Source organism: Mesoplodon bidens (assembly GCF_964165515.1).
Source record: "Mesoplodon bidens genome assembly, chromosome: 11".
Classification (NCBI taxonomy): Eukaryota; Metazoa; Chordata; class Mammalia; order Artiodactyla; family Ziphiidae; genus Mesoplodon; species Mesoplodon bidens.
The window spans coordinates 10,879,337-10,904,982 of record NC_138167.1 but is presented as its reverse complement, the minus strand read 5'-3'; the positions used below and the strand labels follow the sequence as shown (position 1 = coordinate 10,904,982).

Here is a 25,646-nt window from a genome sequence, read left to right as displayed (position 1 = left end):
AACTGTTAGCAATCTGGACAATATAATTTTTACACTGTTGGAGTGAAAGATATGAAGGAACCATAGAGGAACTGATAGAAGCAATAATATTCTCAACTTATAAAAAAGGGGATTGAACTTAAAATTCCTATGTGAAGTGGGGCTGAGATATCTGTAAGGACATCATAACATTTTTTTTCTTTTGATACCATATACTCATATTACTTTGTTAACTTTTTTTTAAGATCCATTTTGAGAAACAGCAATTTATAATTTCAGTGACAGTAATGTAGTAATTACCCAGAAGCATATAAAATTTCCATTTTTTTGTTATCTATGAAATGTTTATAAGGAATTTTAATTTCTGCTTGGTCATTAATTACCTCTACCAGTGTATATTGATATTTCAATATTATCTCCAATACTACCTCATAGGAAAGATACAACGCAGTACAGCACCTTCAATCTGTCTAGATCTTTTCAGAGAGCCATTGTCTTTGATAAAGTTACATATATTCAGACCCACTGAAAGACTAATTCCTGGTGTGTGGTGAATTGGGGTTTTTCAGTGAAATTTGCTTCAGTCACCAACCGAAGAGATTGTTGCCAGGAAGAAACAAATGAAGCCATGGTTTTAGTTGGAGATTAATTTGAAAATCATGCCACATTAAATGCCAAGTATATATCCAAGTTTTGCATTCTAGAGGGACCTTGTGCATGCGTGGGGAGAGACAGAGAGCAAATTCTCCGGTGTCTCTTCTTATAAGGGCACTCATCCCATCATGAGGGCCCCATCCTCATGACCTCATCTAACCTCACTTTCCTCCCATAGGCCTCATCTTCAAAAATCATGATATTGAGGGGTAGAGCGCCAACATATGAATTTTGGAGGTCACAAATATTCAGACTGTAATACATGCCTTGTATGTTCAAGGAATACCCAGATGGCCAGTGAAGGTCAAGCAGAGTTGGCTAAAGAAGGACTGGGAGGAGATGCGGTCAGAGGGTCTGTTGGCTTAAGATACTGGAAGGGCATTGCCCTTTATTCTGAATGAGATGGGGATCCACTGGAGGATCTTAAGCTGAGGAGTAATATGATCTGACTTATAATTTAAAAGAGCTAGTTTGTTGGTGGTGAGGAATATAAACTGTAGGAGGCAAGAATACAAGAGATGATGATAGTTTGGACCAATGGCAGTAATTTGATTCTAAATGTATTTTGAAGGTAGAGCCAACATATTGGAAATTAGAGAGGAATTGGATGTAGGATATAAAAGAAAAAGAAGAATCAAGGAGGGCCTGGTGGCGCAGTTGTTAAGAATCCACCCACCCATGCAGGGGACATGGGTTCGAGCCCTGGTCCGGGAAGATCCCACATGCCACGGAGCAACTAAGCCTGTGTGCCGCAACTACTTAGCCTGTGCTCTAGAGCCTGCGAGCCACAACTGCTGAGCCTGCATGCCACAACTACCAAAGCCCATGCACCTAGAGCCTGTGCTCCGCAACAAGAGAAGCCACTGCAGTGAGAAGCCCACGCACCACAACAAAAGAGTAGTCCCTGCTCACCGCAACTAGAGAAAGCCCACGTGCAGCAATGAGGACCCAATACAGCCAAAAGTTAATTAATTAACTAATAAAATTTTTAAAAGTGGTATTATTAACAACAAAAAAAAGGAGGACCTGAGAAAGTAGAGTGATAGAGAAGTAGAGTTATAATTATTGAGATGAGAACGACTTGGGGAGGAGCAAGACTGGAGAGAGGAGCTGAGGAAAACAGTAGTGCAGTTTTGGACATGAGAAATTTAAAGTATGTATTAGACATCCAGGTGGAAATGTCAAGTCAGCAGTTATATATAAAATTCTTGAGGTTAGGGGAGAAGTCAAGGTTAGAAATATATGTATTTAGGTGTTATCAGCATATAGACAGCATTTGGAGCCTTGAGTTAGATGAAGACCATCTCATAACTCATAACTCCTTTTTAAGAGCAAAGAAACCTTTTCAGAGATCCCTAAAAAACCTTCCCACATGTCTCACTTGCCAGAATAAAGTCACATGGCCATGCCTAAGCTCATCATTACAAAGGCAATGAGACCACTGCAACTGAATCAGTTAATTAGGAGTCACCTCCTGGAGCAGGGGAGGATCCAAGCCTCCCAGAAGCTCATGTTAGCATGAGGATTAGCAGATAGCTGTACAAATTGTGGTGCCAGGAAAAAGGAGGGATAGGCCTTATAATCATTATAGATGTCTTTAGCAGCAGAGATCAAATTTTAGTGGCAGCTTTTAAAGGTCTGGCATTTTCCTCCTTCTTCCAGCAGGTGGGAGTATTTCCAGCAGTCTTTCTCATATCTTCTATATTACTTACCGATACCACCTCCTCTTCAGGTTTCTTCTGCTGCCAAAGGAAAGTGAAAGGAAGTGTGACATGTTACAGTGAAAAATAAAATACCTTTTTTTACCTGTGTGGCAGTTTATTCTGTATTAAATATTTTCATGAGCTAATCTCTAATGGATATCTCACTTTAGTAAACTTTATTAATTATTAATCCATCAATTTTGACATAAACTAAGCTGGGCTTATTCTTACCTTGACTGAGTTGTTTCGATAGTTTAAAAATAATGGATGTAAATTATTTAAATAACTTTCTGCAAAATACTTTGCTATGAAATCAAAGCTTTAATTACTTACCTTAATTTGATTCTGGAAAAGCTTACAGAATCTTAGATACCTAAGTATGAAATTGTCTTCTCTTTCCTTTTATCTTCTAATTGTTGCACTAGTAATACAAAATTCATTTTGTGTGCAAAATAGTTTTCTGTTTCATATATAAATTAGACTAATACAGTTTCTTGGCAAAAGAAGAGTCTTAATTGCATTACTCACAGTTCAAACACTCCCCCCACATTGTAAAGAAGATATGCAGATAAATATTCATTGTGCACTTTCCTTATTATCCTCTTTCTTTTCTGTGACCCTCATACTCACAGAACAGCTTTGCACTGGGCCAATAATGCCATTTAAGGCTAACCACCTTTCTCTTTCCCTCACAAACTTGGGCAACTCCTGCCATCTCAGGTCTTTAACTGTTTATTCCTCAGTTAAAGATCTGGGAGCCGGGGCTTCCCTGGTGGCGCAGTGGTTGAGAGTCCGCCTGCCGATGCAGGGGACACGGGTTCGTGTCCCGGTCTGGGAAGATCCCACATGCCGCGGAGTGGCTGGGTCCGTGAGCCATGGCCACTGAGCCTTGCGCGTCCGGAGCCTGTGCTCCGCAACGGGAGAGGCCACAGCAGTGAGAGGCCCGCGTACCGCAAAAAAAAAAAAAAAAAAAAAGATCTGGGAGCCAATCTAGTCATGGTGTAAAGGAAGAAAATTAAAGACAAAATTCAATAGTAGATTTCCACTTCCAAAATAGTAGGGTAGATGTAGTTTTCCATGTTCCTCCTGCTAAGTACACCAAAATCCTGGACACTATATATAAAGCAAATAAAAGAAGACTCTAAAAGGTGGAGAGAAAAAGACAGATTGACGAGGGAACTCAGAATCCAATGAACAACAAAGTGGTGAGTTTTCTGGGTTTTCTTTTTGGCCTGTAGATCCCAGTCTTGGAACTGCAGAAGCTAGAAAACTGGAAACACTAACAAATGCAGACAAAACAAGCCCAACAAAAGCCTGCTCTCTAGCTGAGGGAAAGGGAAGCCTAACAAGACAGAAAACTTTTAGACAGTAACAGCTCTCTCCAGCCAAATAGCAAAGAAAAACTGTTGTCTCACCCCACCTCTACCAGAAAAGGAGCTCGGATTTCCACCCTTGCTGGGCTGTAAGAAGGCATGAGTGAATAACCTAGACTCCCATCTCTACCTGGCAGTAATGAGGCTATGTCTCTCCTTTTCCCTGCCAGAGTGATGTCCAAAGAAGATAGATAAAACAGAAGGTTAAAATAAAATTCAGAGTCTCATAGTATAATATCCAAATGTCCAAATTTCAATAGAAAATTATGTTATACCAAGAACCAGAAAGGCCTCAAACTGAATGAAAAGATAATCAATAGATGCCAACATTGAAATGATAGAGATGTTAGAATCATCTGTCAAATATTTTAAAGCAGCCATCATAAAAATACTTTAATGAGAGGTTACGAACACACTCGAAACAAATGAAAAAATAAAATTTCTTCAAAGAAATAGAAGATAGGAGAAAGAATTATACAGATGATTTGTTGGAGCCGTGAAACTATTCTGTATGATACTATGTTGGTGGATATTTGTCATTATATCCAAACCCATAGAATGTACAGCATCAAGAGTGAACTGTAAGCTGTAGACTTTGGGTAATAATAATGTGTAAATTAGGCTCACCAATTGTAACAAATGTACCACTCTGTGGTGATGATGCTGCGAGGTTGATAGTGGACAAGACTGCATGCTGTGTGGTGGCCATGAATATATGGGAACTCTCTGTATTTTCTGTGAATCTAAAATTTTGCTGTGAATTTTGCTGTGAATCTAAAATTGCTGTAAAAAAATAAAGTCTGTTAAAAGAATCAAATGTAAAATTTAGAACTAAAAATAAATTAAATAAAAACTCAGTGGATAGGCACAAAATCAAAATGTAGAGGAAAGAAGAAAGAATTAGTGAACTTGAAGATGGAACAATAGAAATTACCCAATCTGAATAATAGGAAGAAAACAGGACAAGAAACAAACAGCCTCAGGAACTTGTGGGAATATAACAAAAGATCCAACATTTTTGTCATTAGAATGTCAAGGGAGAAGAGAAAGGAGGGCTGCAAAAGTATTCCAAGAAATAATGTCTGAAATGTCCCAAATGTGGCAAAAGACATAAACTTAGATTCAACAACGTGAGTAAACTCTAAGGAGTATAAAACCCCCCAAATCCTACCAAGGCACATTAAAGTCAAACTTGCAAACACTAAGGACAAAAATTCTTGAAGGCATAGGGAGAGAAGTGACAGCTTATATATAAGAGGAAAACTATTCCAATGATAGCACATTTCTCATCAGATATTGTGAAAGCCAGAAGGAAGTGCCACAACAATTTTAACATGCTGAAAGAAAAGAACTGACAACCCAGAATTCTGTATATAGCAAAAATGCACTTCAGGAATGAAGAGTAAATCAAGACATTCTCATTAAGGAAAACTAACAGAATTTGTCACCAGCAGACCCACTCTTAAAATAATGCCTCAAAGAAGTTCTCTAAACTTAAACAATGAAAGAAGGAATCACAGAACATCGCAAAGGAAGAAAGAATATGATAAGCAAAAATATGAATAATTACAATAGACTCCGTTCTCTTGGGCTTCTTAAATTATGTTTGATGATTGAGACAAAAATTTAACATGTATCTGGTGTGATTCTAAATATATGTAGAGTAAATATTTAATAAGATTGTATTATGAATGGGGAGGGTAAAGAGATATAAAGGAGCGTCAGGATTCTGTACTTCATTTGAACTGGTCAAACGATGGCATCAGTAGACCGTGATAAGTTATGTGTGTATATAACACCTAGAGCAACCATTTAAAAAATTATATAGAGAGATACACTCAAAAACATTACAAATAAACCAAAATAGAATTCTACAAAATGTTCAAATAACCCACAGGAAGGCAATAAAAATGAAACAACAAAAACAGAGAACAAGTAGAAAACAAACATAAAAAATGGTGGACTTATTCCTTAACATATCAATAATTACATTAAATGTAAATGGTGCAAGTAAACAAATTAAAAGTGATCTTGGCAGAGTGGACTTGAAAACATGACCCAGCTATATGATGTCTATAAGAAACTCATTTCAACTATAAAGATATAGGCAAGTTGAAAGTAAAAGGATGTAAAAATTTATATCACACAAACTTTAAAGAAAGCATATGTGTCTATATTAAAATCAGATAAAGCGGAATTCAGAGAAACATAACAAAACTCACCAGAGCCAGAGGGATATAATGTAATAATAAAAGGGTCAATCCACCAATAAGACATATCAATCCTAAATGTGTCTGTATCTAATAGCAGAACTGCAAAATATGTGTAGCAAAAACAAATAGAAGGGAAAGGAAAAATAGACAAATCTACAATTATAACTGGAAACTTCAGTACCCCTCTTTCAGTAATTGATAGAACAACTAGACAGAAGACCAGCAAGGATATAGAAGACGTCAACAACACCATCAATCAACAGAACCTTATCAACATTTATAAAACAGTCCTCCCCAAAATAGCAAAATACACATTCTTTTCAAGTGCCCAAGGAACATGTACTAAGATAGACCATATCTTGGGCCATAAAACAAACATTTTTAAAAATTTAAATCATACAGAGCATGTTCTCTTGCCATCGTGGAATCAAACTAAAAATCAACAGCAGAAGGAAAACAGGAAAATCTACAAATGTTTGAAAATTAAACAACATACTTCATGGTCCTCTTCAAAAAGGAAACCTGAAAAGAAATGAAAAGGGCATTGAATTGAAAGAAAATGAAAATATATCAAAGTTTATTGGATATAGCTAAAACATTGCTAAAAGGGAAATTCATAAAATTAAATAAACGTATTAGAAAAGGGGAAGAGCCTCAAATCAATAATCTAAGCTCTCACCTAGAAAAAGAGCGAAGAAAATCCGGAGACAAATATAAGGAAATATTAAGGATAAGAGCAGAAATCAATGAAATTGGAAACAGAAAGACAGTACAGAAAGTCAATGTAACCATGGGTTTTTAAATTTTTTTTATTTAATTTTTATTTTTTAAATTTTTTATTTAACTTTGGCCACACCACGTGGCTTGTGGGATCTTAGTTACCCAACCAGGGATTGAACCTGGGTCCACACACTGAAAGCCTGAGTCTTAACCACTGGAGTGCTAGGGAATTCCCCATGGATATTTTTATTTATTTATTTTTTTTTTTTTTTGTGGTACGTGGGCCTCTCACTGTTGTGGCCTCTCCCGTTGTGGAGCACAGGCTCCGGGCGCACAGGCTCAGCGGCCATGGCTCACGGGCCTAGCCACTCCGCGGCATGTGGGATCTTCCCAGACCGGGGCACGAACCTGTATCCCCTGCATCGGCAGGTGGATGCTCAACCACTGCGCCACCAGGGAAGCCCCCATGGATATTTTTAAAGATCAATAAAATTGATAAACTTCTAGCAGGACTGATAAAAAAAGAGAAAAGACACAAATTACCAATATCAAGAATAAAATAGGGTTAGCACTACAGACTGCACACGCTAGAATCATAGTAAGGGAACAAACTTTATACACATAAACTTGACAACTTAAATGAAATGGGTCAATTCCTCAGAAAGTACAAACTATCACAAATTATCCAAAATGAAATAGATAATGCTAATAGACCTATAACTATTTTTATAAATTTATTTATTTTATTTATTTATTTTTGACTGCGTTGGGTCTTTGTTGCTGTGTGCAGGCTTTCTCTAGCTGCGGCGGCGAGCAGGGGCTACTCTTCGTTGCGGTGCATGGGCTTCTCATTGTGGTGGCTTCTCTCATTGCAGAGCGTGGGCTCTAGGTGCGCAGGCTTCAGTAGTTGTGGTGTGTGGGCTCAGTAGTTGTGGCTCACGGGCTCTAGAGTGCAGGCTCAGTACGTGTGGTGCATGGGCTTAGTTGCTCTGCAGCATGTGGGATCTTCCCAGACCAGGGCTGAAACCCGTGTCCCCTACATTGGCAGGCAGATTCTTAACCCCTGCACCATCAGGGAAGCCCGGACCTATAACTATTAAGGAAATTGAATTTACACTTTAAAAAAGTCTCCCAGAAGAAATATCTCGAGGCCCAGATGGTTTCACTGAAGAATTATACAAATCATTAAAAGAATTAATGCCAATTCTAAACAATCTCTTCTAGATAATAAAAGAGAAGGAAATACTTCTTGTCTTATTTTGTAAGCCTAATATTATCCTGAGAAAGAAAGAAAGAAGTGGAGAAAGGAGGGAGGGAGAGAAGGAGGGAAAGGAGGGAAGAAAGAAAGGAAGGAAGGAAGAAAAGGAAGAAAGGAAGGAAGAAAATTGCAGACCAATATCCCTCATGAATATAGAGGCAAAATTCCTTATCAAAATATTAGCAAATATAATTCAACAATATAGAAGAATTCTGCATAATTAATTAGGTATATTCTAAGAAAACAAGGATGGTTCAACATTTGAAAATTAATGTAATCTATCATATCAACAGAAAATTGCATAATATTATTAATAGATGCAGAAAAATCATTTGACAATATTCAAGATCCATTATGATAAAAATTCTCAGAAAATAAGGAATAAAAGGAAACTTCCTCAATTTGACAAAAATCATCTACAACAAAACTATAGTTAACATTACACTTGATGATGAAATACTGAATTCTCCCCTTCCCTTCCCCAAGACTGAAAACAAAGCAAGGTCAAAGTTACACTGTTCAAAATCAATATTAATTGTATTTCTATGTACTAGTAATGAATACATGGACGCCAAAATTTTAAATATAACACCATTTCTAATCACTCAAAAAATGAAATACTTTGAAATCTAACAAAACACATGTATTACTTGTATGCTGAAAACTAGAAAACTCTGGGGAAAGAAATCAAATACAATCCAAATAAATGGAGATACACGTTCATGGACTGGAATATGCAACATAGTAAAAATGTCAGTTCTTCCAAAGTTGGTATACAGGATTAGTGCAATTTGTATCAAAATAGTGGCAAGATTTTTTGAAGGCATAAACAATATTATCTTAAAATTTATGTGGAAAGGCACAGGAACTACAACAGCTAAAACAATTTTGAAAAAGAAGAAAAGTAGGAAGAATCAGTCTACCTGATTTCAAGACTTATTATATAGGTACAGTCATAAAGGCTTTGTTAAAGGCAGAAGGATAAATCTATACATCACTACAACTGAACAGAGAATCCAAAACTAAATCTGCACAAGTATGATTTTTTGAACATCTTTATTGAGATATAATTGCTTTACATGGTTGTGTTAGTTGCTGCTGTATAACAAAGTGAATCAGCTATAAGTACACATATATCTCCATATCCCCTCCCTCTTGCGTCTCTCTCCCACCCTCCCTATCCCACCTCTCTAGGTGGTCACAGAGCACAGAGCTGATCTCCCTGTGCTATGCGGCTGCTTCCCACTAGCTACCTGTTTTACATTTGGTAGTATATATATGTCAGTGCCACTCTCTCACTTTGTCTCAGCTTACCCTTCCCCCTCCCCATGTCCTCAAGTCTATTCTCTACGTCTACATCTTTATTCCTGTCCTGCCCCTAGGTTCTTCAGAACCCTTTTTTTTTTTAGATCCCATATATATTTGTTAGCATAGAGTATTTGTTTTTCTCTTTCTGCAAAAGCAATGCAACGGAGGAAAGATAGCCTTTCCAACAAATGATACTGAAGCAATTGGACATCCATAGGCAAATAAAGGAATGAATGAATGAATAATGACCCTCCATCTCAGTCTCACTTAAAATAATTAACTCAAAATGGATTATAGACTTAAATGTAAATTTAAAACCGTAAAACTATTTTTTAAAGTAGGGGAAAATCTTTGGGATCTAAGGCTAAGCAAAGAAATCTTAGACTTGGCACAAAAGCATTATCCATAAAAGAGTTCCATAAACTAGACTTAAAACTAAAAATTCTTTTTCTGTGAAAGACCTTTTGAAAAGAGGATGAAAAAATAAACTACAGACTGGGGAAAATGTTTGCAAACCACATATTGGACAGAACAGTAGTATGTAAAAATATATAAAGAACTCGCAAAATTCAACTGTAAAAGAATAGACAATCATGGGCAAAAGACATAAACATACGTATCACCAAAGGAGATAGTCAAATGACAAATATGCACATGAAAAGATGTTCAACATCAATACCTATTAGGGAGATGAAAATTAAAACCACAATGAGCTATCACTATAGCCAGTTAGAATGGCTAAAATTAAAAATAGTGACCACACTGGGCTTCCCTGGTGGCGCAGTCGTTGAGAGTCCGCCTGCCAACGCAGGGGACACAGGTTTGTGCCCCGGTCCGGGAAGATCCCACATGCCACGGAGCGGCTGGGCCCGTGAACCATGGCCGCTGAGCCTGCACGTCCGGAGCCTGTGCTCCGCAACGGGAGAGGCCACAACAGTGAGAGGCCTGCGTACTGCAAAAAAAAAAAAAAAAAAAAAAAAATAGTGACCACACTAACATTCTCTGCTTATGAGAATGCAGAGAAACTGGATCACTAATAGATTGCTGGTGGGAATTTAATGGTACAGGCTCTAGAAAACAGCTTGGCAGTTTCTTACAAAACTAAATATGCAGCTACCATGCTGCCCAGCAATTGTACTCATGAGCATTTATCCCAGAGAAATGAACATTTATATCCACAGAAAAACCTGTACATGATTGTTCACAGAAGCTTTATTTGTAACAGTCCAAAACTGGAACAACCCAGATGTCTTTAACTGAATGAACAGCTAAACAAACTATAGTACATCTATACCATGGAATACTATTCAGCAATAAAAAAGAATAAACTACTAAAGTACACAACAACCTGAGGAATCTCCATATTATACTGAGTGAACAAAAGCCAATCCTCAAAGGTTATATACTGTGTATTTCCATTTATATAACATTTTTGAAAGAAGTATATAGAAATTGAGAACATATCAGTCAGTGGTAGAGGTTCTCATGGGGATGGCAGGAGGGAAATGGATATGGCTATGAAAGAACAACTTGAGAGATGCTTCACTCTTGTCAGTGTCAATATCCTGGTTGTGATATTGTACCATAGTTTTGCAAGATGTTACCATTAGATAAACTGGGTAAAGGATCCATGGGATCTCTCTGTTATTTCTTAGAATTGCATGTAAGTCTTCAATTACCTCAAAATAAAAAGCCTAATTAAAAAAAATAAAGTAAAAACATTTTTTAAATGTTTCTGATTAGTAATACCTCTAAGACAACTGATGAAAGCAAGTGAAAAATAATCCCTGGGTTAACACGTTTAATACATAAGCCCCCAAAAAGTTACAGAGATAAATTTCCCCCAAAAATGAGATACCAATAGAAAACACTACCACACACAAACAACTACATAAACAAGTGTCAGAAGAAACAATGGCAGAATCAGGCCACAGAGTTTGCAGATATTGGATTTAGCAGTTACAGAGCATGCAATAAGTGAATTTATTATGTTAAAAAAAGAGACTTGAAACCATTATTAAAAAGATAGACTTCCAAAACATACTTAGTGGATTAGAAAACAGGTAAAACTTATTTAGAAATTAAAGATACAGCTCCTAAATTTAAACTCTTAATGGGCAGGTTAAGCATCTTCTTTGGCATAGCTGAAAAAAAAGTTGGAGAGCTGGGAGATAAATCTGAAGAAATGATCCAGAATGCAGAACAGATAGGGAAAAATAAAACACTATGAGAGAGGTATAAAGAAACAGAGAAGGTACATCTCTGTCTAATAGAACTTTCAAAAGGCAAGAAGAGATGGAATGAGAGTGAGGCAGTATTTGAAGAGCTAGTAGTTGGCACTATCCAGAAGTGATCAAAGAAATCAATCCTCATAGTCAGGAATATCAATAAATCCCAAATAGAAAAATAAAAATAAATATCAACCTAGAAACTTCGGTAGAACTGTAGAAGCCAGAAGACAAGAAGACTTTAAAAACCTCTAGAAAGAAAAGACAAAGGATTCATGATTAGACGGATGACTTCTTAACAGGAACAGTGGAAGCCAGAAGACTTCAGAATATATCTTCAAAGTACTGTCACCCTAAAATTGTATAGCTGTTGAAAAATGTCTTTAAACTTATAAAACAATTCTTAATTTAACTCCTAATAAGAGCAATGTAATTAGAAATCTGAAATATCATTTCTCACCTATTAAGTAACCCAAAGTGTAAAAGTTTAACAACACGTTCTGTATGAGGGGCTGTGAAGAACCAGGTAGTCTCACATATTACAGGTGGGAGTGCCTCACATGAAGGCCAAAGTGGGTAAATCTAGCAATATACACAAAAACTATAACTTGCATTTATTCTTTGACCCAAATATCTCCCTTCTAGGGATCTATTTCTCAGATACAATTATACAGCTATAAAATAATGTATACAAATTACCCATTTGAGCAATATTTGTAGCCAAGGATTGGGAAAAAATCATGTTCAATAAAATGAGACTGCCTAAATAAACAATAAAAAATTACATGATGAAATATGCAGTTATTTAAAAAATAAGAATGAAGATCTCTGTGTACAGGTATGAGCGTAGTTCTGAGATTTTTGTCATTAAATGATGTCAGTAGACAAGAAAAAAGGTTAAAAAAGAATATATATTCATCTATGCTTTTAAAAAGCTGGAATGATTAAAGCAAAATTAAAAATCGTTACCTACATAAGGTTGGTAGAACAGAATAGAGGGGACAACGATTAGAATTAAATTGTGTAGATCATTTTTATATTTGATTGTTTCTTACTGATTTGTAGGTGTCTTAAGGTAATCTGCACATGTTAACCCTTTGGCAATTATTCATGCTACAATTATTTTTACTCTTTTTTATAGTGCACTTGATGAATAGTTCTTAATTCTAGTGTAGGAGAAAAAAACTAGCTTTCCCGTTGTGATTTTCACTTTTTTGTGTTGTTTTTAAAAATCTCACCCTCCTTAAATATTCAAGAACAGATTATTTCAACCTTATATTCAATACAAACTCTTCCAAAGAATAAAAAAAGAACCAATACTCCTCAACTCATGTTATGAGATTGACACCAAAACCTGGCAAAGGCAGTACTTTCTCATATTATAAAGATAAATTACCAATATCACTCAAAACAAAGATGCAAAAATCCAAATGAAATAATAGCAAACCAAATCTAGCAATGTATAAATAAGAAATAAATATATATCATGACCAAATTGGGTTTATCTCCAGGATTCAACTACTCCAGGAATAGTTCAATATGATAAATATAATATTTTTCATGAGGAAATTAATGATACAATTTCCTCCTGAAAAAATAAAAGTAGAAAAAAACATTTGATCATCTCAATAGATAAAGACAATACAACTAAAACATCGTTTATGATTAGAAACTTGGGAACCTAGAAATAGAAGGAAATGTCATTAACATGATAAAAGAATCTAAAAAATAAAAACTAAATTCCTACAGTGAATTTCATACTTAATGGCGAAATGTTAAAAATCATTATCTTTAAAATAAGAAATATAAGAAGATATGTATTGCTAGGTGAAAACACTAAGTAAGAAAGGAGAGAAAATAAGTGTATAAAAACTATCTTACCAACCCACCTAGGCAAACTAAGATGCACAATCTTCCGAGATCTATTAGGAACAATACAATAAAAAGAGAAAAAAATCATTTAGTAAATGATGTGCTTTCATATATAAAAAACTTTCATCTACAAACTATTAGTATGTAATAAAAGAACTTAGCAAGTTTGCCAATATGAGATCAATACAAAAAAATTTAAATTTCTATCCATAAACAATAAGACATTTTAAAAACACCACTTACAATTTACTTGCAATAACAACAAACATATATAAATATATAGTAGTTATGAATAATTCTAATAGTGTACAGTATACTTATGTTGAAAATAGTAAAATTCATTTAGATGCATCAATAAAGATGTAAGTAAAGCGACCGAGCATGTTCCTGAATAAGAAGACTCAGTATACTAAAGATGTCTGATACCCCAAATTCACCATGTTCATAGATATTAACCTTTACACACACTATGCTCTAAAAAAACTGTGGAAGAAATTTCTTTTTTTAGAAGAAGAATATTTTAAGTGCCTTTCTAATTTCATCTATATCCTAAAATATTTTGCATTCCATCCAAGTGTAATAATGGGAAGGGGAAAATAAAAGAATGCAAGTTCTGTATTGGTGTGGAGAGAATATTAAAGTTGATTATAAACTATGAAAAGTGTCAGGAGTTAATAGTCATTGGGAGATTAATATTGAAAACTATTATAAACCACCTTATAATGCTTTGTGCTTTTCAAACTACTGCAATATCTACTTTTAATTCCTCAAGGTCTTTTTAAATATTTATTAAATTTTGACTGCACAATTCTAGGAGATGGAGATACAGAAATGAATAAGACAGCTCAATTCCTTGAATTCCTACACCTTAAGTTTTAATGGGGGAGGCAAATTAATTAATAAACAAGATAATATCAAATTATGATAACTTTTATAAAGAAAGTAAAGCAGAGTAACATAATAGAGAATGACTAGGGGAGCGAGGTGTCTTAAACTGGTTAATCACAAGAAGTGTCTCTAGGAGGTGCCATTTGAGCTGAAATCTGATAACAATAAAGATAGCAGTGGCAGAGAGTTCCCAGCAGAGGGAACAGTTGATGCAGATGTCCTTAAGTGAGTGGAACTTAGCAAGGCAGAGCGGGATGGGTGAGGAGACATGCAACTTGGCAAGACAATTACCATGTAAAACAGTGGTTCTCAAAGTATGGTCCGTAGACTCCTTGGGTAGAGGCACTTTAAAAGGTCACAAGACACTTTAAAGGGTCACAGAGTCAAACTATTTTCAAAAGAATACTAACATTTTATTTGCCTTTTTCTCTTTGTTGACATTAGTGTTAATAGTTCAGAAGCAATGGTGGGTAAAACTACTAAAACCTCAGCACATCAAGGTAGTGATACCCAGACTATACTAGTATTCATTATAGTCTTCATCCATCACATATCATTTGCATGATTGAGTTGCAAGCTGAACTAGTCACCTTTTTATGGAAACCATTTTTACTTGAAAGACAAATGATGGTTTTTCAGATATGAATGTCTGCAGACATTTTCTCAAAAAGTAAGCCAAGTGAGACTGTCATTTCAAGGAACACAGCTGACAGCATTTGTTACCGATGATAAAAAGTCATGCATACAAGTAAAAATTAAAATTTTGGAAAACTTGTATCTGCTACCATGAGCTTGACATCTTGATACTTGACTTTTCTAATGAGACCAACAGTGATACGACAAATGCGATATTTTGATATTGTATCATGCAATGTGTTTAAATTTGAAAAATCTGCAGAACTCAATGAAACAGTATTTTTCCAAATTAACTGATTCATGATGTTAAAAATCATGCATGTGTGAAAGATTCAATCAAAGTGCATGATAGCTCAATAGATTTTAATATATCAGTGTATGAAATTTCCTTGATATGGTTCCAGATCTCAAATTTCAACTAACCTTTGAGAAACTATCACTTGTCAAGTTTGGGTATAAAATCAAAGGATATCTGAAAAGGTTATGAAAATACCTCCCCCCCCCTTTTTCAGCTGCATATCTATGTGAGGCCAGATTTTCTTCATATACTTAAACCAAAACAACAAATTAAAACAGAATGACTGCAGAAGTAAATATAAGAATCCAGCTGTCTTTTATTAAAGAGACATCAAGGAGATCTGCAAAAATGCAAAACAAAATCACTCTATACATCAGCTTTTATTTTAAGAAAATACAGATTTTTTCATAAAAATATATTTTTATTGAAGTATAATTGATTTACAATATTGTGTTATTTCAGGTGTACAGCAAAATAATTCAATTATATATATTGTTTTTCAAATTCTTTTCATTATAGGTTATTACAAGATATTGAATATAGTTCCCTGTGCTATACAGTAAATTCTTTCTTATCTATTGCATGTGTAGTAGTTTGTAATCCCATATTGCTAATTTATCCCCTCCCCTTTCCCCTTTCCCCTTTGGTAACTGTAAGTTTGTTTTCTATGTCTGTGTGTCTGTTTCTGTTTTATATATAGGTTCATTTGTGTTATTTTTAAGATTCCACATATAAGTTATATCATATAATATTTTTCTCTGTCTAACTTCACTTAGTATGATATTCTCTAGGTCCATCCATGTTGCTGCAAATGGCAATATTTCATTCTTTTTTATGGCTGAGTAATATTCCCTCTTCTTAAACCAATCATCTGTTGATGGGCACTTGAGTTGTTTCCGTGTTTTGGATATCGCAGACAGTGCTACTATGAACATTGGAGTGCATCTATCTTTTTGACTTAGAGTTTTCATCTTTTCTGGACATGTGCCCAGGAGCAGGATTGCTGGATCATATGGTAGCTCTAGTTTTAGTTTTTTTAAGGAACTCCCATACCATTTTCCATAGTGGCTACACCAACAAAAAAATGCATTTATGTTAACATGTCATGGGTTTAACATTATTATTTAAAATAAGTTTTTAAAATAAATTTATTTTATTTATTTATTTTTGGCTGGGTTGGGTCTTCGTTGCTGTGCCCAGGCTTTCTCTAGTTGCAGCAGGCGGGGGCTACTCTTCGTTGCGGTGCACGGGCTTCTCATTGCGGTGGCTTCTCTTGTTGCAGAGCACGGGCTCTAGGCGCATGGGCTTCAGTAGTTGTGGCGTGCAGGCTCAGCTGTCGTGGCTCGCGGCTCTAGAGCACAGGCTCAGTAGTTGTGGTGCACAGGCTTAGTTGCTCCGCGGCATGTGGGATCTTCCCAGACCAGGGCTCGAACCCGTGCCCCCTGCATTGGCAGGCGGATTCTTAACCACTGCGCCACCAGGGAAGCCCTCTTTTATTTTCAGTATAATAAGTATCAGTAGTTAAAGCCCCATAAACAAAAGCTCTTAGGGTCCTCAGTAATTTTTAAGAAGGGGTCCTGAGATCCAAAAGTTTAAGAACTGGAGATGTAAATTTATGAATTCAGGTTCTGCTGAGAGACAGTACAATGTACTGCTAAAGAACACAGACTCTAGAGCTAGATTGCTTAGGTTTGAATCCCAGAACCAACACTCAGCATGTGTATGACCTCAGACAAATTACTTAATCAGTCTTGCCTAAGTTTCCCCATCTGAAAAATAAGAATAATAATGAAACTGATATCATAGATTTTTGTGATGATTAAGTTAATTTATATAAATCACTTAGATTATGTTTGGCTCTTGGTAAATACTATACGTGGTCATTATTATTATAATAAATATGACAGCAAGCCACTGAGAGTTTTAGGAAGCAGTAATACATAATCTGATTAAGTAGTTTTAAAAAAAAATCTGTTGGCTGTTGTGTAGGAAATGGATTTTAGGAGGACAGAAGCCAAAGTAGGGAGACAAGTTAGGAGGTTCTGACAGTATCTCAGCAAGAGATGATGGTTTGGACTAGGATGGTAATAATGGAGAGGGAAGGAATGAACCTTTTTGGGAAATACTGTGGCAGCATAGCTGACAGGATTTGCATACCCTATTGGATGTGGAAGATGAAGCAAAGAAAGAACTCAAGGATGACTATTAGGGTTCTGATTGAATAGGGTAGATGAGGATTCCGTTTCCTGGAATGGTGAAGACTGGAAGAGGAACATGATACAGGGTGATGCAATCTAGAGTTCTGTTCTAGACATGCCATGTTTGAGGCTTCTATTCCACATCCCAGTAGAAATATCAAGACAGATATTTGAATCTGGAGTTAGTTCAGGAAGAGTTCAGGGTTCAAGATGTAAACTTAAGTTCAGTCACCTTCGAGAGATTATATAAAGCAATGGATGAGATTTCTTAGGAGGAAAGTGTAGACATTGAAAGATAACAGACTATGCAACCCCCCAAAAAAATGCCCCTTTGGTATATTGATTATTTTGAGCTGTAGTCACTTGAAAAACAGCAAATACAAACAGGGGCTTTCTCTGAACTCCTTTTATCTGCCTAAAGACAGATCCTCAAAAGCAGTTCAGTTGTCATAAATCGAGTTTCATCAACCAGGGAAGATTGACTCTTGTCACAGGAGAAGAGAATAAAAGTGGACACCGCAGCCAGACAGACTGTGTCACAAACTAACCTACTTCCCATCTATTCGTCTAAAGGTCCGTTCATCTTTCCTAAAAATCATTTACTCTCCCCAAGAGGTCTACCTCCCTCCTCCCCTTTCCCTATTAAGATGGTATTTAAGCCTGAATTCTAAGCCATTTTATAAGTTACTCATTTTTCCCTGGGAATCTACCCCATATAATAAACTATACGTTTTGTTTTGTATTTGGGGGAGGGAGGATTTGAAAAGATACTTTATTATTTATTTGTTTACTTGTTTTTCGCTATTCCAACAGGTTTTACTGTATTTTTTCTTCCAGTTTTTTTGAAATATAATTGACATACAGCACTGTATAAGTTTAAGTTGTACAGCTTAATGATGACTTACATAGATCATGAAATTATTATCACAATAGGTTTAGTGAACATCCATCATCTCATATAGATATAATGTTAAAGAAATGGAAAAAAATATTTCTCCTTGTGATGAGAACTCTTAGGATTTGTTCTCTTAACAACTTTCATGTATAACATACAGCAGTGTTAATTATATGTATGGTGTACATTACATCCCTGGAACTTATTTATCTTATAACTCTGCTTATTGACTGCTCTCATCTAATCTTCCCACACACCCCCACCCTCCAGTAACCACAAATCTTATCTCTTTTCCTATGAGTTTGTTTGTTTGTTTTTGAAATATAATTGACCTCCAGCACTATGTTATTTCCTGTTACACAACATAATGATTCAATATTTCTGTGCATTTCACAGTGAGCACCATGATGAATCTAGCTGTGATCTGTCACCATACAAAGATATTACATAGTTATTGGCTATATTCCCCACACAGTACATATCATGTCTGTGAATCATGTATTTTGCAACTGGAAATTTGTACCTCTTATCTCCCTCACGTATACATATTAATAACCTTCTGTTTGTTTTTCTCTTGTTAATCTGTCCTTAATTACAAGGGTCTCAGCTAAGAACTCAGAAGAGTAGAGGGAAAATTATTTCTCTCCCCTGCCTCCAACAGCAAGTACTGGGACAGTTCATTTTTACAATTTTTTTCATAAAAGCTAACTAAACAAAATGCCTTGTGTGGCACAAAATCATATCCTTATAAATTAAACACTTTCAAGGTTTTGCCATTTTCCCTTTACCTGTTTTGCTTTCCTGTGTCTATTATCCTTTTATACTCTTTTACACCTTTATGTGTCAAATTTTATTTCCCTCCAAAAGTTCCTCACTCTGCTTCCATAAACTACTTCTTTGTTATTTAAGGCCATCTAATTCGTTGCCTTCCAGATGTTTCACCACCTGCCCTCCTCACCAGCTCCCAGCCCCCAGTCTCAAGTAATAAGCTCAGAGTGCAGAAGGCTAGGCTTCTGGAATGTGGCAAAACCGATCCAAATTCTGGCTCTGCTACTTACTACCCAAGCGGCCTTGGACCCAAATGTTACCAACCAGGGTTCTTGGCCTTCCTTAATCAATAGAAATTGATCACAGGCCAGACAAGAAGTTCAGGCAAGGCTTTACTGGGGCTCCTGCTGCAGCAGCGGGGAGCGAGAACAACAGTCCCTTACTAGCTTGCTTCCCTGAGCGGATGGGGTGAGCTAGTTCCTTATATGGGGTGAGGGTAGAGGTGTGTCCAGGGGTCGGGCTGGAGGGTTGGCTCAGGTGTCAGCCCACCCCTTTGTGGTATTGAGTTCGGGTGGGGGGGGGGGCATGCGAAGGGCCTTCCTGAGCAGACCCCTCCCCTCAGGTTCTCTGCTTTAACTCCTCTCTGAAGTACCTAGGTAACAGTTATCTGATGCACATTTCCTGAGTTGTTTTACAGATGCTAAAATTCCCACCAAATGGAAGAAGTTAACTACTTGATGACCATGAGCACCCAGACTTATTGGAGCCTGAGGATTGATAATGTTAAACCTGTGACCCTGCCCCGTTACCTCACCCTGTCAACCAGTCAGAGAATTGCATGAGCTGATCACAACCCTGTGACTTCCTCCCTCACCTGGTCTTTAAAAATGCCTCCCTGAAACCCACTGGGGAGTTTGCACTTTTAGAGCATTAGCTGCCCCAGACTCCTTGTCTGGCGCCTTACAGTACACAGTGCACTTTCCTTCATCACAGCCCAGTAGGTTGACTTTATGTGCAGGCAAGCAGACCCAAGTTTGGTTCGGTAGCAAAATCCAAACTTCCAGTATCATTGTTATCATTCCTGCTGATTTCACGTGTGTGTTTCAGACTACCCTTGCAACTTTCTAAATTTATGTCAAGAATTCTCACTAGCCTCTACATTCACATCCTCAATATAATTGTATATTCTTTCCCGACAAATTTACAGCTTTGTACTTTGTTTTGTTGACTCTTGGCCTCCATTTCTCTGATAAACACCTTAGTCTCTCCTTTTATTTCACAGGGATGCTGTGGGTGTGAGCTGTAAATGGGCTTGGTTTCTTTTCTCAGTCTTTTTTTTTTTGCGGTACGCGGGCCTCTCACTGTTGTGGCCTCTCTCGTTGCGGAGCACAGGCTCCAGACGTGCAGGCTCAGCGGCCATGGCTCACGGGCCCAGCCGCTCCACGGCATGTGGGATCTTCCCGGACCGGGGCACGAACCCGTGTCCCCTGCATCGGCAGGCGGACTCTCAACCACTGCGCCACCAGGGAAGCCCTCTCACAGTCTATTTTACATCCTTACCTATCAGGGACAGTCTGTCACTGTCTAGACCTCTGAGTGTTTTAAAAGCCTATAAAGGTGTTTGAGACCTAAAAGAAAGAAGTCTTGGCTCCAAATTCAAAAAAAAAAAACTAGAAAATCAAAACTGATAGCAAAACTATAAAACTCCTTTCAATTTTTTACAGAAAAAATGTTTTACAGAAAAATGATACATATCAAATATATTAAATGTGGTCGCATCTAATACATTTGATATGATGTGTCTTTGGGTGACCAGTTTCTGCAACCTTGAAGCATTAATAAGACTTTTCTCCCCTTGATCTTCGTATCCCTTTCCATCGAATCCTATTTCATCAGGCATTTGTTCATCCTTCAAATAATTTTGCCAAGTTTTAAGCATTCGACAGATTCGTTTTTCCTAATCTCATACATAAGGTGAAAAGGAATATCTACCACTCTACATTTCAGAACTTCTTTCTTTCAAATATATCCTGCTGATTCACTGTTAAATATAAAGAAGTATATCTAAGTAAAAGTAGTTTACAGTTTTGTTCCTGTGGTAGATCCAAATGTTTGTCTTAGGGACAATTTTTTAATCACATCTAGCCACATAATTATTTCTTGCATACAACTGAAATTTCTTTCCATAACTATTCTTTTCTAATAAAGTGAAGTTGTCATATACTTTGCTTTTTCAATTCAGTTAATTTCAATTAAATAAACATTCAATTAAAGTTGGAGAAGGTATTCCTACTGTACACAAAAGTAGCACAAAGGAAGGAGCAATTGATTGTGCCGTTTAGAGAAGGGCATTAAGGAATAACAATAACTATCTAGGTGCCAGGAACTTTCTAATACCATTTTCTGCTTTAATTTAAACCAAACTTCCTTGTGCTGGAATCTGTGAAGTTCACGCAACAGTAGTAACTTAATTTTCACTTGCTGGTGCTCCTGTGAATATATCTAGAAGTTGCTAGGCATGTCTTGAATATTGTCCAATAAGTCTGTTTGTCCTGGGAACTGCTGTGGGCCCACTGAGCATGAGGGTCTCCAGTGGATTCTGCCACCTGGTGAGTGCAATTTGCTCACACATTGAAGTCCCCCACTGGGTGCTACCACAGCTCCAGCAATCCCGACATCCACCCTGGAGGACTCTCAAAGTGCCAGAGCAGGCTGCCAATTTTTGATCAAGTGAGGTACGACATCCCTCTTCTTTGTGTGATAGAGCCTGTTAGAGTGGCCCTAGGCAATTATATGTATGACTTAATATTCTACTGACTTCTTTATCAGGTTGTTCTTCCAGTTTTTTATTCCAGGCCTTTTTCTCTTTTGAACTAAGGTCTGCATGTATGGACTGGATTCGAGACAGGCTTGAATAATATGGAAGATATTGTTTGGCTGTTTCCCTGGGAATGCATCACCTATAGTGTGACTCGTCAACCCCAGGTGAGCGAATGTTGTTTGGTCAAATCCCATCAATCATCTGGCACACCTACCCACATCCAAACTGCAACAAGGGTCACAGCTCAGGCTTACTGGCTAGAATAGAAATTCAATTTATCTTACAAATAAGAAAACTAAAGATCAGCAAATGTAGGTAATCTGCTCAAGTTCATATGCTTAACAAACAGCTGAAACATGATTCAAATCCAGCTTCAAGTTTGGTGGGTCTTGGTTTTTTGTTTAAGAATATCGAACTGCCTCCTGAAACTCAAAGATGCTCTTCTTTACCTCAGGATATACAATTCTGTTCTTTAAATGCTTGCCTTACCTTTCCAACTTTGTAAAGAAGCATCAATAAACAAAACTGATAATTACTCTGTTCCTAAGGCATTTACACTTCAGGGGACCGATCACTTTTTTTCCTTCTTTCCCAAGCTATTGTTTTAACCCGTATAACTAGGAGGAAGTAATCCTTCAGCTGCCTTGGCGTGGTGGGGAAGAGTAATGTCCAGCTTCTCTACAGGAGAATACAGAGTTCCTCTTTCAGAATTGACATATCAACCCAACCAACCACTCTTGGCAGCCTACAGCCTGTTTCCTGCCGTGTGTTGGAGGTAAGAGAAAACAAACAAAGCTGTTTCCAGAGCATGGAGGAGTTTATTGCAGCTGAGAGGCATGACTACTGTCTCCAGCACATATTTCCCTAAGTAGGTAAAACTAGCCACCTGGACAGAGGAGGTAATCCAAGAGTCACTAGGAAATTGAACAGAATTCCAGCTGCCCCTGCAAGTATATAACAATGACCTACTCCAGCCTTTCCTGAGCATATGAGAAGACTGTACAAAATGGGCTGGGGAAGGAGGGAGAGGAAGACATTGCTTAGGGTTTAAATAGAGTTTCTTTTGTTGTTTGTTTGTTTTATTGGAGTATAATTGCTTTACAATGTGTTAGTGTCTGCTGTACAACAGAGTGAATCAGCTATATGTATACACATATCCCCTCCCTCTTGAGCCTCCCTCCCACCCCACCCCCATCCCACTCCTGTAGGTCATCACAGAGCACGGAGCTGAGAATGGGAGAGGGGAAGACAAGAGGAAACAGGCTTAACAAGGAAAAGAAACAAGCCTGTCAGCCTCAAGTGCCCAGGCACTGGTGCTAGATTTAGATATGCAACCCTAGTGTACAATAGTGATTTGGGTGTCAGTCGGGTCACCCGACCTTGTGATCTAGATAACATGACTTTGACTCTCATCGCATCCTTGTAGAAAGTTCAGAAACACTTCCCAATATTCCATCAAACCCTGAAGTCCTAAACTACCATGATCATCTCTGACTTCAGACTCCTGCTTCTGAGAATCACCTAGCCATCTTACTCCTGTTCTTACCCCATGAATCTAGACACAGATATGACCACCTTTCCATAATTCCCAAAAGTTAGGCAAGTCGTATCTGGCACAGACTTGACTGAAGGTTTGGGAACCGTTACCCAGTTTTATCAGTTTTAAATTCCCGGTAGAATACAATTATCATGAAGGCAGAAACGTGTTCATTTGTGTAACCCCAATGCTGAGAACGGTTAGAGGGTGCTCAATAAATATCTGTTGTATGGATGAAGTAAAGCATCTTTTCCTCAAGGAAATGACGAGCAACCTCTTATTTATTTTATACATCCTTGTTCTTAAATGTCTTCAGCCCGCATCCCACTAGGCCTTTCCTACAGGCCATTTATTTCTATGTAGCTCCCATCTCTTTCCCTTTATCTCTTTCCATCTCTCCTCCTCATTCCCTTGTTCCTGGATTGGCCCTGAGAACTTCACATTTTCCTCATTTTATTATGTAAAGCAATTTATATTTCTCTATGCCTAACTCAGAAGGTTTGCGTAACCAAATCCATTTGAGTGCTCAGCAAAACCATATAGCCTTTTAGTTACCTGAACCCATCTGGCATTATGTTATCCTATGTGAATAGGACCAGTAAGGATTTCCTTCACAGGAAAAAAAACAGTTAAATTAGGAATCATTAAAAATTATATATTTATACCTTAAAAGTTGTATTTTATCTCAAAACATATTCATGTTTGTTTATTCACCCATTGGTTGATGTCAGGCCAAGTAATATTCTTTGAGCATGAGTAGCCAGGTTGGAGCTCTGTATCAGCTTTCTTTCTTTCTTTTTTTTATTGAAGTATAATTGATTTACAATGTTTCAGGTATGCAGCAAAGTAATTCAGTTGTGACACAAAGTGATTCAGTTGTGTCTTTTTCAGATTCTTTTCCATTATAGGTTATTACAAGATATTGAATATAGTTCCCTGTGCTATACAGTAGGTCCTTGTTGTTTATCTATGTTATATATAGTGTGTGTATCTGTTAATCCCAAATTCCCAATTTGTCCCTCCCTCCGTATCAGCTTTCTTCAGTAAACCACACCCCTAGTGCATCTTGTACTGCTTCTGGTGTTTGATGTTTTAAGGTAATTGACAAGTTCTCTAAGGACAGAATTCCTTTTAGGTTTCTTTGTTATTCCCTGGTGTTTTATAGCAGTCTCGCCACAGCAGTTTTCTTAGTAATTTGCTTTGTTTAAGATTTCCAACAGTTTTTGTACGCATTTTATCAGATTACATAACATTTAATTAAGGACATAATTTAATAAATATGTTTGGCAAATTTGGGCGCAAACGCAAGGGACCCTTGGTAAGCAGATGACTTAATTGGAAGGAGCAGTATTCACGTCCACTGGCTGCAGGCATTCAGGGTGTATTTCAGCTAATCTGGTGCGTCTATTAAATCATCCGTTCAGAAATACTCTAATGTACAGCATGATGACTACAGCTAACACTGCTATATGATACATAGGAAAGTTGTTAAGAGAATCAATTCTACGAGTTCTTATCAGAAGGAGATTTTTTTCCTTTATTCTTTCCTCCTTTCTTTTCTTTTTATTGTATTTATATGGCAAGACGGTTATTAGTTGAACCTATTGTGGTACTCATTTCACAATATATGTAAAGCAAACCATCATGCTGTATGCCTTAAACTTATACAGTGATGTGTGCCAATTAGTTCTCAATAACACTGGAAAAAGAGAAGTACTTTACTGTAGCCATTTTTCCTCAATAAATCCAGATCAGAATCTCTACTTCTGTGCTTATTTTAAAAAAATACTTTCACGTTTTAGTTCTATCAGTTACATTAGTTCGTAAACTCACTTTTGCATCTGCACTGAGGTAGGGAGAGAGGAAGCCTAGGACTGCTACAGACTGTAGAGATGCCAAGTATTCCGATAGGCCTGAAGGTGAGCAGGGTATCTTAATGAGAAGCATACAAAAGGGACCCAAAGTCTTGCCAGAAACGAAAGAGTGGCACATGCAGGTGACCTGCGCAGCTGCCCCTTCCCATGTGGAGTAATTTCCCTTTTTTTCCTCATATCTTTAGGGCTTTTGTGTTCTACTGAAGAGTATATCTCATAAATCTGCCAACTCAGTGTCCCATTATTTGTTTTGACCCTTGAAACTTTCCCAGCAGAACCTGCCTCTCTTTAATCATGATCTACATGCTGGTAGTTTTACAACATAAAGAAGACACACAATGTTTGCCTTAAAGGATCCAGAAAAGACTGTTATCTTGTTCCTTCCCTTTTGAAAATCTTCCTGGTTCCATGCTATAACCAAAG

General features: G+C 37.1%; 1 protein-coding gene across 5 annotated transcripts in view; it reads left to right on the top strand.

Moving 5' to 3' along the window:
• The window catches only part of GUCY2C (guanylate cyclase 2C), a 112,759-nt gene that overhangs the window by 9,785 nt on the left and 77,328 nt on the right, over nt 1–25,646 (top strand). The window contains exons 2-3 of one of the 5 annotated variants that reach the window (XM_081248128.1): nt 21,870–21,976; nt 22,434–22,587. The exons of 3 other annotated variants lie outside the window; for them this stretch is intronic. The gene's annotated coding sequence lies outside the window, so the exon portion shown is untranslated. Of the gene's footprint in view, nt 1–21,869; nt 21,977–22,408; nt 22,588–25,646 lie in introns of all 5 variants that reach the window. One more of the 5 variants, XM_081248127.1, reaches the window with a different exon arrangement.